This window comes from Rattus norvegicus, chromosome 7 (genome assembly GCF_036323735.1).
Source record: "Rattus norvegicus strain BN/NHsdMcwi chromosome 7, GRCr8, whole genome shotgun sequence".
Taxonomy (NCBI): Eukaryota; Metazoa; Chordata; class Mammalia; order Rodentia; family Muridae; genus Rattus; species Rattus norvegicus.
This window is the reverse complement of record NC_086025.1, coordinates 130,899,035-130,917,116: the sequence shown is the minus strand read 5'-3', so window position 1 is coordinate 130,917,116 and position 18,082 is coordinate 130,899,035. Positions and strand designations below refer to the sequence as shown.

The window sequence follows — 18,082 nt, the reverse complement described above, 5'->3', positions numbered from 1 at the left end:
GGTAGAACCACGGCGGCGGGGGTGGGTGGCGGATACGTCACAGGTCACCACCGGCAGAAACGTGTATTTACACACACGATATCATCAAAGATTGCCCCACGGAAGGCAGACGCCTGCGCTGCGCTGTGGCCGGCGATCCTAGAGCCTCTCACAAGGCAGGGTCTCCAAGGCGACAGTGCAGTGGTTGCTTCCAAGTCAAGAAAGTTTCAGAGCTGCAGAGGACTGAACCTAGTGGGCGTGGTTGAGGGGCAGGGCGGTCCGGAGGTGGGGCCTTGCAGGGGCGGGGCCAGGTGCTGAGCAGTCTCTGCTTGTCAAAAGGCTGCTGTCGAGCCCCAAGCGCAGGGAGCGCCAAGCAGTGTGTCCACCGCCAGACCAGGTGCGAATCGGGGAGCAGGGGGAAGGGAGTCCTGGGTGAGTGATTAGACCCGGGGCGGGCGTCTTGGGTCTAGAGGTCTGAGTGTCCAGGTACAAACACTAGAGTCTAAGACTCTAAAAAAGCAAAAGTTGGGGACTGAGAACCGGGCTGTGGTGCCATGAGGTTGGGACTCTGAGAGGGCACCCAAGTCTGAGAAAGCTGAAGTTGCGATGCTCAGGACGCTCAGCTTAGGAGTCCTTCGCTAGGCGGGTGCTCAGCACTCGACAACAAGAAGCGTTTGTTTCTTTCCTCGGACCGGCGCTTTGGCTTTGGAGTCGGGGAGTAAGAAAGGGAACGATTGGCTGTCGATGGTGTTAAGGTCTCTGGAGGTGGAGTGTGGGGAGCCTGTTTATTACCTGTTTATTACCCCGCGGAGCCCATGTGTGATCACCTGTGATAATGGAGTGGACTAATTTAAATGGAGTTTTCCTTTCTTGACTTTCTAAAGTCACCGGTGCTTTGAGACTAGTGTGCTGGGTTTCTCTTTCAGGAGAGCCTGTCTACAGATGTGCGAGGTTGGGGGGTTTCAGGGGCGAGCATGGAAATTGAGAAAGGGGTTTTAAGGAATAGTTTCTGTTTGGAGAGGGAAGGGACTTGATCCAGGAGGAGAATCTAGGTATGTGATCTCGAGGTCCACGGTCTCCTCTATGACTATCCCCCCACCTGAGGCTGAATCTGCCTGGGCTCTGGGAGCCTTGGCTCTCTGAGCCTAAGCCACCCTTCTCCTCCTGCTGCTGCTCCTCCTCCTCGTGTTCCTCCTCCTCTTCCTCCTCCTTCTCCTCCTCCTCCTCTTTGTGGTGAGTGAGTCAGCCTCCTGTCTGGGCCCAGAAGCAGTGAGAGGGGCCAGAGCCCAGGCAAGCAGTTGGGCAGGCATTTTCTGGGCATTGCAAAAATTCCCTTGGACAGAGTTCAGGTCTGCTCCAATGCCCTGAGGAAGGCATCTTCTTCATGACAGCAGGGGGTAGGGGTGTCAGCAATGGCTGTTTGATGGACAAGGGATGATTCCAGGAGATGACCATGAAGAGACAGTGGTTTTGTGGTAAATCCATACCTCTTCCTATTTTTACGAACTAGAGATACAGCCCAAGACTGTGGACTTACCAGCTACTGGTTCCATTTCTACTTTGCCAGATACCCATCTTGTCTCATAAGACAGGCATGCAGGAGAAATCAGAAGGTTCAGGGAGCAGAAAATGCAAGGAATGGTTTCCCCAGGCTTGGGAGCGAGGACCCTTAACTCTGTGAACTAAGGGTATTTTACAGTTAGGGGACCATCTCTATTCCTTCCTTAGCTGAAGACTAGAAAGAATTGCGTGGATCTCGCTGAAATACTTCTCGGTACTGGCATGCAGCCAGAGCAGGAGGCAGTAAGAGTAAAAGTCTCTGGTTTTGTTTTGGATACTAGAGACCCCTTGAGCAGAAATAGGTGACCTGGGGGCCTTACCCGGTACCCTTTACTAGCTTGTCTGAGGCCACAGGGAGGCCATAGAAACATTGTCTCAAACTGCAAAAGGTAGGAATCCCCAGTCAGTGTTCCTGGTTCTCTGTTACTTGGTTCCCAACCAAGATGGAGGACGGACTAGTAAAGGAGAGAAAGAAGGAGATTTGGGCAGCTTAGAAGAGACCCTCATTCTTCTCCAGGTACAATCATAAAGTCTGTGTATTCTCTAGAGGCCCTGATCTGTTGAGCTCTACTTACTTATAACATGGTCTCTCAGTCTCCCTCCCACCCACCCACCCAGCCCCCCTCTGAACTGATCTCTTGGAGGGATTGAGTCCCTTGGGAAGCCCCCAAAGACCCCCTGAATCTGCCTTCAGCACAGATTGCAGATGCACAAAGCCTAGGCTTCCAGAAGGCCTAGGGTCTAAATGGCGAGACCAAGAAGTTACCCAATCTTATACTTTAGGGATTGGCTGAGATCAGCCCCTTGGCTGCTGTTGTCTACACAGCAGAGAGGCAAGGCCAGGGTGCCGGGATACCCTACTCTAATTTGTAGCTGGAGAGTGGGTGAGGGGGCTCAAGCTTCCGTTTGCCACTGCTGTGAGCTCATGCAGGTGGAGGGAATAAGGACAGGGCCATATTGAAGTGGGAGCCTTCTGTGTGTCCCAGCATGGTGGCAGCCCCCTCCTCCAAGGGGTGCCAGCAGAGGAGGGCTCAGCCTCCAAATCAAGCTCCAGGAGGATCAGCAGCTCTGGCTGTCTACCGTTGCTGTTCAGTCCGGGGAGGCTCTGACTGGGCTGAAGCCAGCCTAGCAGCAGCTCTGTACTACCAGGACCTCCCTTTTCATTACGCGTCTCTCCCGTTTTGCCCTTAACCTTGCTTCACGCCAGTGTCTGATGGATACGCCAAAAAAGAAAAAAGAGGGCTGGAGAGATGGCTCAGCCGTTAAAGGCTAGGCTCACAACCAAAAATATAAGAAAAAAGAAAAAAAAAGCGACCGTATGATTTATAATCCGAACTGGGATTCTCATGTGTGAAGGGGGTTTTGTGTGTGTGGCGACGCCAAGACATTAACCCAAAGCAGGGTAAGCCGGATACCGAATCATCCAAACCCAGGAGAGGTCACACTGAGTGATAAAGGGACAAGGGGGCTTGGGGAGACTTAAGGCTGAGGTGAAGGTGGGACAGCACGATCCTGAGGGCAGCCCCAGCACCCCAGTCCACTCTCTGGCCTAGTCAGCCAACTCCAGTCCTTCCTTAAGGGTAGAGTTGCCCCTGGCCACTTTGCCCCCAGACTTAGCCCACCACTGTAGCGACTTTCCTTTGTCCTTCACTTGTGACTGCCCTTGCCATTGTTTTTTTTTTCCCTGTGCCTCTGCAGCTCACAGAGAGATGAGAAGACCTGGCAGCTCTTCTTTAGCCTCCCCAAGGGAGCTGGGATAGACTTAGGCTAAGACTCAGCCACCTACTCCCTCTTCCCTGTTTCCTACAGCTGCCTTCTTGGTCCCTCTAGCTTCTCGGACCTCTGGGGACTCTCCCATGTCCAAAAGAAATCCCACTCTACTGTGAGTGAACAACCAGGGGAGGAAGGCTATTCAGATCTTGTCGATGTAGATAAGGAGCACAGGCCAACGAGAATCAGAAATCTAGGAAAATGACAACCGAGACAGGCAGTGGAGCTGGGAAGACTGGGTCGGGCATAGAACTGCTACCCTTGGATGCTAGTGTTTGAGTTTCCTGTCTCTGACTACTGGAGAAATGGTCCAGGGTGGGGACAGACACATCTTGCTCAACCTAAGTGATAGGCGTTGGTGGCAGTGACAGCATCCTATGGTAGTGACATGTGGAAGAGAAACTGCCCTCCCCTCTGATACTTGTGGTTCAGATACTCAGGGCAGCCTCTCTGAAGATTCCCCAAAGGCTGTGTGAGCGTTTAAGGCATAGAATACAGGGGTGTGGGTGGGGGGGAGTGGAGCCTCCATGACTATGGAATGACTGTTTACTCTGGCAAGCCAGAAGTCACTCTTTCTCATCGCTTATAATGAAAAGATCGAGTAGGACCTCTTGGGAAGTCCCGCCTGCCTGTAGCCTGCCTGTACAGATGGGGGAGGTGGGGAGAACCCCGTCTCCCTGCACTGAGATGGCTCGGAGAGGGCAGGGTGGCTAGTGGGCAAACGGCAGAGGCTAGAGGAAGAGGCGGAGGGAGCTGTGAGAGTCTGCGTGTGAGCCACGCTTCTCTGAACCTGCCCTGCAGGTCTCGTGCCAAGGAATAAAGTAAGCAGTGTTCCCAGAGCCAGATGCCACACAAAGTCCTCATTCTGCACAGGGGAGAGCCCTGTCGTTAGCAGGGTGTAGGCAGCTGTACCAGCGGGAAAGTGGAGTTTGGTCAGCACCAAGCTCCATTTCCTGGGAAGCTACTACCTCTCACTGGACTCCTGATGCCAAGCCGAACCCTTTAAGGACTTCTGCAACGTGTGATATTCCAGACACTCTGGAGCTCCCAAGCCTTTGCTGGTGACAGGACTGGGGTGTGCCACCTGCTGGCGCTGGAACCGTAACTCTAGGAATGCTCACTGGGCACTAGATACCAGATGCTGTGCACTTGATGGGTACAGCCTCCCGGTCCCATTGCTCTTCTGTGTTAAGAGGGAAGGACTCCTGTGCCCATCCTTTACATGGAAACACTGAGGCTTAGAGGGGTTGCAGTGTGAAGACGGAGAGTCGGGACTGCTGAAACCACAGTAGAAACCCCAGGAACTCTACCTCCCTGTGTTCCCAGGGCAGTCGCAGACACTTAGGGCCGTGGCTTTCATGTTATTGGCTCGTAATCAGTGTTTGTGAGCCGTGGGGTCAGACTTACTCACTTGTTAGAACGAGCTGACCCGAGTGTAGGTTCCCCTGGGCCAAAGGTTGCTCTGGGGCTGGTAGTGTCTCAGAAGGCTCCTTCCGACTCCTGTGCCTCTGTTGTGGTCTTAGATACAAGTTTCATTTCAGAAGCATCCAAGAAACTTAGCGTCACACGCAGAGTCCAGCAATACTTAGATGGTCTGGAAGGCAAAAGAATCCTCTTTCCGTTTTAAACAGCTGTGGTGTGCTAGGTGAACAGGTTAAAGAGGCCACTGTCCCAACAGCTCATCTGAGCTCCTCTTCCTTGTCTGGCCCCACCCTGCTCCGACTGTCTCTTTTAGGCGCCTGACCCCAGCCTGCTTCCGTACCTGGAGAAACGGACTCTAGCCAGGTCTCCAGTTAGGCCTTTGCTGAACTCCTGAGTGCACTTAGAGGCTTCCCCTTGGCGCTAACATTCCACAGTGCCCTCTAGCAACAATCGAGGCTTTGAGGCTGGGTTTGCAGCTGGGAAGAGCGGGAGAAAGAGTCAGAATTCTGGATTTGTCACTTTGGAGGCAAATTTCTTTTTTATTATTTTTTAATTTAATTTTTTTTTTACTTATTCACTTTACATCCCGCTCACTGCCCCCTCCTGGCTACCTCCTCCCACGGTCCTTCCCCCATATCACCTCCCCTTCTCTGAGCTGGTGAGGGTCTCCTGGGTATTCCCCTATCCTGGCACTTAAAGTCTCTTCAAGACTAGGCACTTCCTCTCCCACTGACAGCAGTCCAGCTAGAGGAACACATCCCACGTACAATACAGGCAATAGCTTTTGCCCACATTCCAGTTGTTTGGGGAGGGGGAGCAAATTTCTTAATCCCTCCAAACTCCCATTTCCTTATCAGTAAACTAGAGGTGATCATAGCCTCACTGCAGAATTGCTGAGAATTAGCAGAGGAAAGTCAAGTGCCCGGCACAGAGTAGACTTCTAAAAAGCTCTTACAGTCGCTCAGTGGACATGGACTAAGGATGTTTCTAAGGTGATAGCACGAGGGAGGAGAGGAGAGAGGGGAAACTGTGGCCGGGTTCCAAGTTGATAGCACAGAACCCCATTATGAAAGATCCTGCGGGATCTCAGGAACACTTGTCCTAGCGTCTGGCTAAATGCAGATTTGGTAAACTGGTTTCTCATTTCTCTGTGTGTGAGACGAGGAACCTGGGAGAGTCGCTGAGCTTCCGTCGACTCCCGCTCTTCAGTTGCCTTTTGTTTTTGTCTGTTGTTTTGTTTTAATTGAGAAATAATATATCACTCAAGAGTATATAACATGATTACAGATGTTATACAGCTACACTAACCACCCAAGTTAGGAGTAGAGCATTTACAGAAACTCATTAAACTTCTTAAAGTATATGTGTGTCTGGGCTGACAAGAAGGATCACGGGGTAAAGGCGCTTGCTGCCAGGTTTGACAAGCTGAGTTCAGGCCCCAGAATCCACATGGCAGAAGGGGAGAATTGATTCCTGCAAGCTGCCCTCCGGCAGCTACATCTATGTTGTCGTGGTGAACGCACACATGCGCGTGCACACACACACACACACACACACACAATAAATAAGTGAATAAATAAATAAATGTAAAAAAATGCAATGTGTGCACATGCATGTGTGTGTATGTGTGTGTCTGTGTGTCTGTGTGTAGGCATGTGGGCCATGTGTGCACATGCATGTGTGTGTGTCTGTGTGTGTATGCATGTAGATCATGTGTGCACATGTGTGTGTGTCTGTGTGTGTGTGTGTCTGTGTGTCTGTGTGTAGACATGTAGGCCAGAGTACAAGCTTAGGTGTTAGCCTTAGGAACACCGTCCACTCCTGAAGCTCATTAATTAGGTTAGACTGGCGGTGAGCCTCAAGGATCTGCCCGTCTGCATCCCCAGTTTGGGGTTACAACACCCTGACACACTGAGATCAAGCTAGGTCCTCCCGTTTTGGGGGAGCAAGCACTTTACCAGCGATGTCTTCTCTCCAGACCAAACAGTCTGTCAGAATGCTCTCGTCATTCCCCAGGGCAAGGTAGGTCCGGGCTTGTTACCCCTTGCTTTCTTTTATAAGTTTTCACATGGGTTTTTGAGACAGTGTCCAGTGCTGGGTTGCACGGCCTTGAGGGTTTTACACACCATTCTCTGTCACACGCCTTTTCATGGGACCTATGTGCTCTTCCACACCGACACACATCAGTTCATGCTGCGACGGAGCATTCCGTTGTGAAAATGCCACACACTGTATGTCCTCCCTCTGGTGGACAGTCATCTGCGTTGTTTCAATTCAGGGCTACTGTGAAATGATACTGTGCTTCATCTGATGGCATCGCTGGTTTACACAGAACCCCATGCTTGGAGTTGATATTAAAAACAAACAAATAAACCAGAACTCAGAATTCCCCCTTTGACTGTGAATGGAAGGTCCCTTTCCTCCGCCCTGGTTTTCAACACCCAATATCAACTTCATCTCCAAAATGACAGGATTGCTCTAGACAAGTCTATGTAGCCACGTTTAGCTACTGTGGTATTGTCATGGCCCTGGTTTCTGGCTTGTGGGTGTGATTGTCTGAGGCACTGTGGACAGGTGGGCCAAGCATTCTGAGACCTCTGTGCCTGATCTCTAAGTCGTATCTTTCTGGCCTTCCATCAGTAATAGGCAAGGGTTCGATCCCAAGCCTGCATGCTTGCTAAAATTTCACAACTCTTCAGTCCATTCCAGAACCTGATGTTAGCACCGAACTATCTGCATTAGCTACTTGGAACACTGAGGTTGGGACTATGATGGGATTCCATATAGGGATTCTAAGGTACTCGAGACACCAGGGAAAAGAGAGAGAGAGAGAGAGAGAGAGAGAGAGAGAGAGAGAGAGAGCTCAAGACACCAGGGAAGAGAGAGCGAGACTTCATTGGTCAACTGTTCAGAGTCTGACCTTGTTTCTTAAGCTTTCTGACTTGTCTTGGAAGCAACTGGAGGGCTGAGACAGGGGTACTGCCCAAGAAGTTGCCATAGGGAAAGAAGCCAAGTGCTATCAGTGTTGAACAGCCCAGGGATACTGGGGAAAGGAGTTATTAACTGCCCAGCATCCTGGTAGATACATAAACAGTCAGCTGCCCACCTAGCCACCCACCCATCCACCCGACTAAAGAATGTGGCTGGCTGGGCGGTTGCAAGGGCCACCCTAGCTGTCAGTCAACTCTGTAATTACTCCAGCCAGTCTGTGCCTGTCGATTTACAGAGCAGACAAGTGCCTTGAGCCTCGCTCGCCTTGGATGCCAGGCCCAAGGCTTAACTAAATCCAGGTCCTGACTATCTTCCCCCCACTGCTGCCCACACCCCCAACTCTACCCAGCATCTCTCTGTAAACCAACCTTTGGCCCTTAGGAGGTTAGCATATTATATAATAGTCATGGTAACCAAAGGTTAGTAAAACTTAACATGTTCCAGGCACTATATCAAATGGTTTTTTTTAATACCTTTTTCTCCTTGCTTATGCCGCTCTGATTTATGAAGAGGAAATGGAGATTCAGAGGATTAAGGGGTTGGCTTTCCTGCCCAAAGTCATTAAGTTACCACGAAAGAACCAGTACTTCAATTATGGCCTTTCTGAGCCTGAGAGGAGCTCTCTTCCCACGGCAGCTCCTGCTTCTGTAGTGACCTTCGTCCAGCTCAGACCTCAGATCCCCTCCCCTTCTTGTTCACTTGGAAAAGAGGTGGCCGGGGGCTCTGGCCAGAGCGAGCAGGGCAGCTTCAGGCTGGCCGAGCGGTGCTGGAAAACACCTTCAGGGCAGAGTTCTTCGTTCAGAATGGCTCTGAATTTCCGGCCTCGTGCCAGGGATGGGAAGTTACCTCTGCTCAGCCTATTTGGCAAGCACATGCACATCTTGGGTGCCATGATGTTCGGGAGTGGAGGAGGGGCTGCCTCGGGTAAAATTCCATTTTAATGAACTCTGTTTGAGATCTGAGGCCTTTGTCCTGAGTGCAGCCTGGGAAACTGGAGGGAAGGGAATGAATTCAAGTTAGGTGTCTCCTAATAAGGTCCTCAGATGTCCCGATTCTGGGAAAAGAGAAAGAATCAAATCCATAGCAGAACCCCCTTGGACAGCAAGGGCTGAGTAGTTGAAGACAGGCCCGGGCGAGGAGATCTTAGACCCGACAGCACTGTGACTATGTGTTCATTGTTGTCCTCCTCTCTACCATGAGCCCCAATAACAGATCCCATCCCAGAAAAGTCCCGACTCAACACAGGGTCCTAGCGCATCCCAGAGTCGTCCAGATGAAGTTTACCAGGTACAAAACACCTTCGTGTGTAGACAGACCGAGCATGCTGTGGTATGAAGGTCGGGGACCGGTAGCCGTTTACACGGTTATGTTATCTTTAAAAGCCAAGCCGAAGTTCAGGTGAATCGTCTGCGGTGATTATACCCACTGGGCACAGTCACCAGCACCAAAATTGATGGAGCAGGCACCGTGTGCCAGACACGGAACTAAGCCGTTGGCAAGAATTGGCCCATGGACTCCTTACAGGCTTAGAAGGTGTGGACTGTGATTTCTCTCATCTCGCAGATAAGGAAACAGAAGCCGAGAGAGAGAGAGAGAGAGAGAGAGAGAGAGAGAGAGAGAGAGAGAGAGAGAGACAGAGAGACAGAGACAGAGAGACAGAGACAGAGAGACAGAGACAGAGACAGAGAGACAGAGAGAGAGGCAGAGACAGAGAGAGAGAGACAGAGAGAGAGAGACAGAGAGAGAGAGAGAGAGAGAGAGAGAGAGAGAGAGAGAAGGTTGTGGTGAGTACAGCCAGTACAAGGGAGGACCAGGGACTGGGCCCAGCCAGGTAGGCTGGCCTCAGAGTTGCCCTTCTAGCCGTGTCTTTCTGAACGCTGAGCTCCGCGTCCATGCAGGCTGGTGCAGGGGCCAAGGCCAGAGAGTGAAGCTGTAGGGCGCAGTGAGATGTACGGAAGGACTTTGGGCTGGTATTCAGATGGGACCGTTGGAGGCCTGCACTGCTGGAACTACATCCCAGCGTGGCCTCATGATCCAATTAGGTTTTCATAGCAAGCTAGACATGCTAGACATGTAGGGTTTCGTTTCGTTCTGTTTTTAAGTGAAGTTCACCCACCTCTCCCTGTCCCTCTTTCTTTTTTTTTTCTACAATGCATGTAGGGGATGTGTGTGTGTGTGTGTGTGTGTGTGTGTGTGTGTGTGTGCGTGCGCGCGCGCGCGCGCGTGCGTGTGCAGGGTCAGAGGTCAATCCCAAGCGCCTTCCTCTGTCCCTCCTATACCTGTTTTGTTGAGACATTATCTCTGACTGAATCCTCACCAGGACTACAGGCCCAATACCCACCATGTTGGCTTTTACTCGGAGGATCCAAACATTGGTCCTTATGCATAGCAAGCACTTTATATCCGTTGAAATCTCTCTGTTCTAAAAAACAATGATGTTTCCTTTTTTGGTAGGAGGAGTTGGAGGCAGGGTTCAAGACAGGGCTTCACTGTATAGGCCTGGCTATCCTAGAGCTCAATCTGTAGACCAGGCTGGCCTCGAACCCACAGAGACCCACCTGCCTCTGGGATTAAACGAGTGTGCTGCCGCCACCCAGCTGATAATTTGAAAACTCGCACTCCCTGTTGGTGATGGGGGGTAGGCAACAGAACCCAGGGCCTCCTGAGGCCCCTTGGGCTCTATTACTCTATTTCAGCAGGTGAGGGCTACACAGAGGAAGGTGTCGAAAGCCTCTCCCTGGAGGAGCAGAGGCCAGAGATCCTGTTTGTAGTGAGTGATGAAGAGAGGGTTTAGGTGACGCCCCAAGTTCCTCCATTCCCTACTCCCTGCCCTTCAATCCTTCAATCTCCCATATGCTACCTCTCCAGTCAGTGATCCGCCACAAGCATTAGAGGGAAAATCATTAAGAGAAAGTTGTTTTGTTTTGTTTTTTTTTAAGCTAACAAGGCTAGGGGTGTGGCTCAGTTAGTAGAGTGCTTGCCCAACATGCACAAAGCCCCAGGTTTGAATCCCCAGCGTGGCATAAACGGGTTTGGTGGTACACACCGGTAACCCCAACACTTGGGGAAGAAAAGCAGGGGACCAGAAGTTCAAGGTCCTCTTTGAATCAGTAGGAACTTAGAAGCCGGGCCACAGTCTCAAACAAACAACAAACAAAAAGCAAGCAAACAAAACCACAAGGTGCCAAACAGTTGAAGGAAGGGGTGCTGCTGGGCAAAAGGAAACAAAACCACACGAACAATAGAGCTTTGTTACAAACCTGCTGCTCAGCGTAAACTACAAAGGGCCTCTGTGCCTGTGCCTCGGGCTGGGAATTGAACCTGGGACTCTGAGTCTGTGGTCCAGCACTGAGCTCCGTGGTCCAGCACTGAGCTACACTCCCAAATCCTGCTCTGCACTAGCTTCTCCCCAGCTAGACTTGGTGGTCCCGGGAGCCAGCAGATTGCTGACTATGCTCGTCAGATCCTTAAACAGGCGCCTGCCTTCTTCCTGAAGTTTATCCCTCCTCTTCAATACCTGGGAGAATCCTAGTAAAGCAACGGCTAACGCTTCTGCAGACAGAGCGTGACTATTTTTATTACACGTTCGGAAATGTTTTATCTCAGCTGATTCAACTGTCTGGTGAGGTTTGTATGGTTTACTCGAGGCTCAGTGTAGGAGCTATGCGTGGAGACCTACCATCCCTGGCTCCTACAAGGCCAGAGCATCATTTTTCACCCAGGACACAGGTGGTGGCAGGTGGCAGCCGGTGGCAGCCGGTGCTGATAGATGGTTGTGAGCCCAGTGCTGTTCATTACTGAGTTGCTATGTCTCTTTAAAGCCTGACTCCAGAGGAAGTGGCAGTGGGCAAATGAAAACGACCTAAGAGGATGGTGGCCCGTGGCCAGCTTCTACCCCCACTGCCTGTTACCCTGAGCTATTATTCCAAAAGCCGGGCAGAAAATAGCTCACTCGAGGGAATTATTTTTGTCTCTGTTAAACTTCAATCCAGAACCCGGCTACAGAGCTGTTTTTCAGGTCAGGAGGAGTTCTCGGACAGAAGGGGAAGCAGTGGATGGAGGGGTCACCCACCTCTCCTCCCAGGGGCAGGAAGGGCCATGGCCACTGGCCTAGCTTAGATAGCTGCACACCGGATGCTTAGCTGGCAGAGGCTCTAGGTACACGGTGAAACGGTGAATCCGGCCTGGGTAGGGAAGATGGTGGTGAGAGAGCTCGGTTGATCATCACCTCCTCTCTGCAAAGCCTAGCTCCAGGGTAGAGCAGGCACGGGGAAGGCCCTAAGCACAGCCTGCTTTCTGTTCTAACCCTTTCTGGAACCAGACTCTGTTCTTCTGGCAAGTTGGAAGACAGGGGGCGTTCCCGCCTCGTAGAAGGTGGGGCTACGGCTCAGGCGGGAAGCTGACCATGGAGCCACTTTCCGCTTAGGTCCTGGCTTGTGGGCAGCAGGTTGCTGACTACCAGAAGAGAGAAAAGCCATTCCTCTCAAGACCCAGGGATTAACTCCTCCTCTATCCCGAGGCCACATGTATTAAAAGTTGTCCCTGTAAGTTAAATCTACTCCTTCTCCCTCTGCAGGGAGTACCAAAGAAAATCAAAGAGGAGGATATCCAATGGGTAGGAGCTGGGCAAGGATCTTTCCTTCCACCCTGTGGCCCTGGGGGAACCTCCCCCAGCAGTATTTGGCTTGATACATTATATTCAAACATTGTTCTCCCTTGGAGCTTTGAGGGTAAGGTGAAGCTTGGGTATGGGCCACCCGTGAGTTTGGACATCTGGTCTCAGTACGGGTTGGCGTGTGCTCATAGACAGCTCGCCACCGCTGCCCACGATGTAAGTTGTTTGTGAGTGCTGTATATTTTCGCACCCAGCCCCTTCCTTGATGTGATTCCTGGCAACAAGGAGGTGACTTGGCCAAGAAGGCAGGGTAGACTGAGAGGCCGAGCAAAGGCAGATTTGGAGATCTGGAAAGTGGGAGGTGTCTGCTCTTCCTATGGCTGGCAACCGTATCTTGCTTCTCTGGACAACTTGATGAATGGAAGAAGGGTTGACTGGGGATGCGGAACTGCCTTTTCTCCAGCTTCTGTTGACTCTGTTAACCCATTTTTTTTTTTTTGGCCCAGAGCTGGGCTGCAAAGTTCTAGCACTTTCCTTTGCCTCACCCTTGTAGCTCAGTGACTAATGGCTCTATGAGAATTTCCCTGGGGCTCTGGGTCTATAGCACATCCAGTGGAAATGAGGCCAGGGGCTCCCCTGTGCTTACCTGCACTATAACATGTCATCCTCAGTCAAGGGGTCCTCTTTGTCATCCCCTGTGGCCGTAAGCTTCAAGAGGGCGAGAGCTACACCTCGCTCTTCATATACTTCCAGCCTCTAGGGCAAGCTTTGTCTTGTAGTCGGTGCTGAGGCTAGGCACAAGTCACCATCAAAGATCAAGGCTCTAGGTTCAGTCCTCAGTACAAACATCAGGTATGGCAAGCCAGTGTCCACCACTGTGAGGTCAGGAAGAAACGCCATTGCCCCTTGCCCTCAAATGGGTCCCCAAAGGGATCTACACACAAGAATGAAAAGTCTGGAGGGGGTTTCTACCCAAAACCTGGGGAGCAGCTGGTGTCCTCTAAGGCTGAGGTTCACCCACTTGACCTAGGCCTTGAGACGATAACTGGACACTTGGGGACATCTCTCCTCACTAAGGACCCAGAAGATAGAAAGGACACCATATGGTAAGTAGGTCCCTTATGGGAGCTAGACCTTGCCAATCCTGCTTATCTCAGAGAAGCCCGGAGCCTGTCACTGCTTCCAATGCAGGCCTCAGAACCTGTACCACCTAGAATGAAAGGAAAACCAGTGAAGGTCCCACTACAGCCAGCGCCAGGTCCTCTTACAGGACCTAGGAGCTGAGGCAGCCAGGGTTTCAGGGCACCACATCTCTGACTGTCACCTCCCAGCTCCAGTGCACTGGTATCTGCCTTTCCCTGTACACAATGGTGGGCAGGAGTAGGATAAAGGTCAGCTGTGTCCTCAGAACAGACAGGAGGACAGCTGGGGGACTGCCATGAATTCAGTCCCTCTGTGGGTGGGACAGAGATGTGAAAGGGGACAGAGGCCAGATTACAGGCCAGGGGTTAGTAATTAGTAGCAGCTGGGGAATGGCAAGCGTTCTCTTCCTTCTAGAGAGAGCCTAGATATGCAGGCCAGTTTCTCTACCTATGTAGAAAGAGAGAAGTGATCCATTTTCCTCCCCTCCGAGAAGCCAGTGTTTTGTAAGCCATGGCAAGTGGACGGACTGGCTAGTTGTTTATGCAGCCTGCAAACACATGACTTCCTGAGTAACATCTGGGATGGAGATCCTAGGGCGGAGGGTAGGATTCCTGTCCTCCCCGGTCTAGAACCTGCAGCCCCCCCCCCATTCTTCTGACTGATCAACCAAACGCACTCTGGGATGATGGTCTCTCAGGAATCTCTGGTCATCACAGCAGCCCCAACGTTCCAGCACTGTTGTGTCCCTATTTGTGGATGAGCAACCAGGGAAGGACACTGAGGGACAGGGCTTAGGTAGTGAACAGCATCTGTAGCTGGCTTTAGAGGTCAGACCACCAGTGGCTTAGAGAACTCACAAGGACCTGGAGTATTGCCCTGTCGCTGATGCAGAGAGAATCCGAGTGACTGAAACAGCATTGATCTCAGAGAAAAGAAACCTGGCCAGGGCCAACCAGAGGAAGGAGCCGAGGGCCTCCAAGCATTCCAGCATTCTTCCTGAGCTCCAGGGAAGCAGCCTCCAGAACCCCTCAAGCATCCCAGCCTGGAGAGAGAGAGGCACAGAGCACCCAAAGCTGGCCTTGGGGTTGCCTTGTTCAGTGTTGTTTTTGCTTTTCTTTGTTTTGTTGAGACAGGGTTTCTCCGTGCAGCCATGGCTGTCCTGGAATTGGCTCTGTAGACCAGGCTATCCTCAAACTTAGATAGCCACCTGTCTCTGCCTCCCAACCACTGGGATTAAAGGAGTGGCCAGCCGCCGCCACCCCACCAGGGGATATTTCAAAAGAAGAAACATTGTATCTACTGTCTGTAAGAATTTTCAAGTAACAAAGGCCCATTTAGCTCTCAGCTGTATCAGCATTAGCAGGGTTGGATACTCACAGGAGTCTGGATTTCCCCACGTGCTTGAGGTTGTCTCACTTTAAACTTCTTGGTCTCTAGTCACTGGAGGAAAAAAAAATCCTCTTGTCCCACCAACTCTTCCCTATACCTGATCTCCCTGAGCAACGCTCCCATCCTGGTATCCTAGGAAGATCCGCTCACATAGTGTAAGATCAGGCCCCGTGTACCCCCTTTCCGTGTCAGTGGCTTCTAGCTGTATTGACTCCAGCCCACCAGCTATGAAGGCTGAAACCAAGAGCTGTGCGTGCAGAGGCAGTAGCGAGCGCGTAGACCTCATCCACCTCTCTATTTCTCGTTATTTGTTGTGTGAGTGGGGTTGATATTAATTGGTAACAGCATTGTTATCAGGGCTTTTACAGGGGCCTTCCCACAACTGCCTTCAAAGAATGAACCCATCCTAAGGCTCACTTTTCTTAGGCCTTGTGGGGTCTTGGCTAGGAAACACTCTGTTCTGTAGATATCTCTTTCCTTGTGAAGGCCTCAGTTTTTCTCCGCTGTCAAACCCAAGAAATTGGCTTTGTGTCGTAGGATAGGGCTGACTCCCTCTGTGCTCCACCAGCCCCCTGGGGGCTGCCTATGCTTTCCAGCAACCACGGGGCCTCCTGCCTGTTACCTGGAGAGCAGTAATCAGCCCAGAAATCTTGTTGACAAAGCTGAGAGCAGAGTTTCCACTGGAAAAAAAGCAGCCTGCAGGAATAATTGTTGCTGATAAGAAGTGGAAACCCACCCAGCAAGCCATGTGTCTCCTGTCTCATCACCTAGGGCCTCCCAGCTCTGAATTTTACCCAGCTCTAAGACACCCAGTCATGATAGGGACCATCAGCCAAGAGATTCTTGGAAAAATGGGGATTTGTAGCCCTGTTTCTCTGGCATGACTCTCTAACCGTTGACTCTGTGGGGTACCAGGTCATGACTTTGAAAGGTTCTCAGAGATGTATATCAGAGATAGATATTCTCAAAATGGCTGATTAAGAACCGTCTCAAAGAGTAGACTTCCTGTCAACTGCCAGGACCATCAGCCACTGGATTTATTATGCTTCAGTTAGAGGTTAAATGTGTTTGGTAAGCATAATAAATGTGCTGAGGTGCTGCCGTTCTGAGGACAGAGGCAGCAGACTGTCTTGATTGGAGCACAGGCGGCCACACGCAGGCTTCAGCCGGCCCCTTCCCTCCCACGGAGGCAGACACAGCCTCGCCTTGTACAAATCAAGAGCTTACCCAGGATCGATGAAATTGAAATGCACCCAGAGTTTCCTACCTCTTCACCCCACGGCTGCCCCATTCACACCATTACATTGTAGGTCTTATTATTTTATGACAATGTTCTGTCTGGTGACAGAGAAGTCCACTCTTCTGATTGCACAATGATCCCATGTGGTGGCCCCTCTAAGCCATCCCCCCCAAGGATCCCAAGGGAATGGCTTCCTAGGCTCCTCTGAAAGAAGCCGACTTGACAGAGCGATTGAAAGCCAGGTGGTTTCTGTGCATCATGGACTTTCTAAAAGCCATCCAAAGAGAGTGGGTTGACATGAGAGATGGTTCTTCTTTTTCCATTAAAACCGACGGGAAAGTTCCAGAAAGGCACTAAGGTGGTTGGGTTAGGTGGTAAGGTGGTAGCAGCTTACCTTTCAAGGCTGAGATTTTCTGGGACAACTGGTAACCACAGGGGCTTCTCGTTGGGAACTGTAACCTGCATGGGGTATTTCTAGCCTTTCTCACTCTGGTTAATCTATGCGCGTAGGGGTGGGGGAAGTGAGCTAGAGGTAATTCAGAAGTGGTCTGCTTGGAGAGTACCTTCTCCCCTTCCCCATTTCATTCTGCACCCTGACTCCCACCCCAGCTTCTGGGAGGACATGCTGAGATGGGTCTAGACAAAGAGAGTAGGGTCTGAAGGGGGGTGGGGCAGAAGGAAGGAAGTGTGTCACGGTGGCTGGCCTTGACACCACTGTGCCTAGGTGACAAGTTAGAAGGGTCATACAGAGCTCATCCTGGACACAGAAAGATGGTAAAATTTAAAGAAAGAAAGCAAGCAAGAGACGGGCATGCACACATGCTTACTCCAGAGGAGCCCGCTATGCTGTTTTCTCTGTCGGTGTGAATGTCAGGAAGAGGGATTCTCTCCCCCTGTGGAAGAAAAGACTTGGTTTCCCATTTTCTTCTAAAAGAGCGGGGGCTTTGAGTGAGTGTCAACCTTTAAAAAGCCGTTTTGATCGCTGTGGTCCCAAGCTGGCTGAAGACCCCTCTCCTGGGCACTCGTTGTCCCCTTGGGGTATATCGGAGTCATACTGTTCATGGGACATCATGCTCTTCCTGTTCGTTAGCATCTAAAGACAGACATGCTACCAAGCATGCTGGGGTCTCTCTGGGGGCCAGGGGTCAGTTTCAGTGATGGCCTTCTTATGATGGGACTTTCTTGGAGCTGGAGAAGACTTCAGTGGCCACTCACAGCTCAGTTACCCTCAGGACCCCATGGAGAGGTTCTAGTGAACTTATTCTGAGAGCTCAGGGTCTTTGCTGCCGGAACATGACAACTGTAGTTTTAACCGCGCAAGTGGGGGCGTAGGGGAGGCAACGGTTGTGACATCGGTGTTGGGCAGGAACTGTGTGATCTCATTTCTTGCTATGACAAGGTCAGGGCTAGGTCAGGGTCAGGAGCAGGTTGCTCTGGTGACAGCCCCAGCAAAAGCAGTAGGATGTTCTCAGAATGCGATCGCTGGTGAGTAGATTTATGGACAGGGGCATGAAGTGTTTTTTCCACTGGTCCGCATTTTAAGCCTGTGTCTCTGACCCACTTTCATATCAACTTGACCTTGGACCCAGAAACTGACTCTAGCATAATTTCTCCTGAAAGGCCCATCTAGTGTTTGATTGGACGGCAGATGACTGTGTGGTGAGCAGGATTTCCCAGATGAGGGAGCCGCCTCAGTTCTTCTCTCAGGCCCTGGGGGTTTGTTGTCTGACTTAGTAGTCATGAAGGCTGTCTGGGCGATTTCCCACCGGGAGTGTGGCAGGGTGGACGGATACTCAGCTAAGCTCCAAATGCAATCAGCTTCCCTCAGTTTTCCCATCCCTGAGTCAGGGACAGTGACGGTGCTGCCTAATGAGGGTGTGGTAGGGCTTTAAGTAGTGAAGCCTGTGAAGGTCTTGGAGCAGAGCCCAGTGCAGAGCCATAGGTGTCTGCTCTGAAGACTGTCACCGGGAATG

General features: G+C 51.3%; 1 protein-coding gene across 1 annotated transcript in view; it reads left to right on the top strand.

Moving 5' to 3' along the window:
• The first annotated feature begins 359 nt into the window (after window positions 1–359).
• Vdr (vitamin D receptor) overlaps window positions 360–18,082 on the top strand; it is a 51,994-nt gene continuing 34,271 nt past the window's right edge. The window contains exon 1 of the mRNA NM_017058.2: window positions 360–376. The gene's annotated coding sequence lies outside the window, so the exon portion shown is untranslated. The remainder of the gene's footprint in view (window positions 377–18,082) is intronic.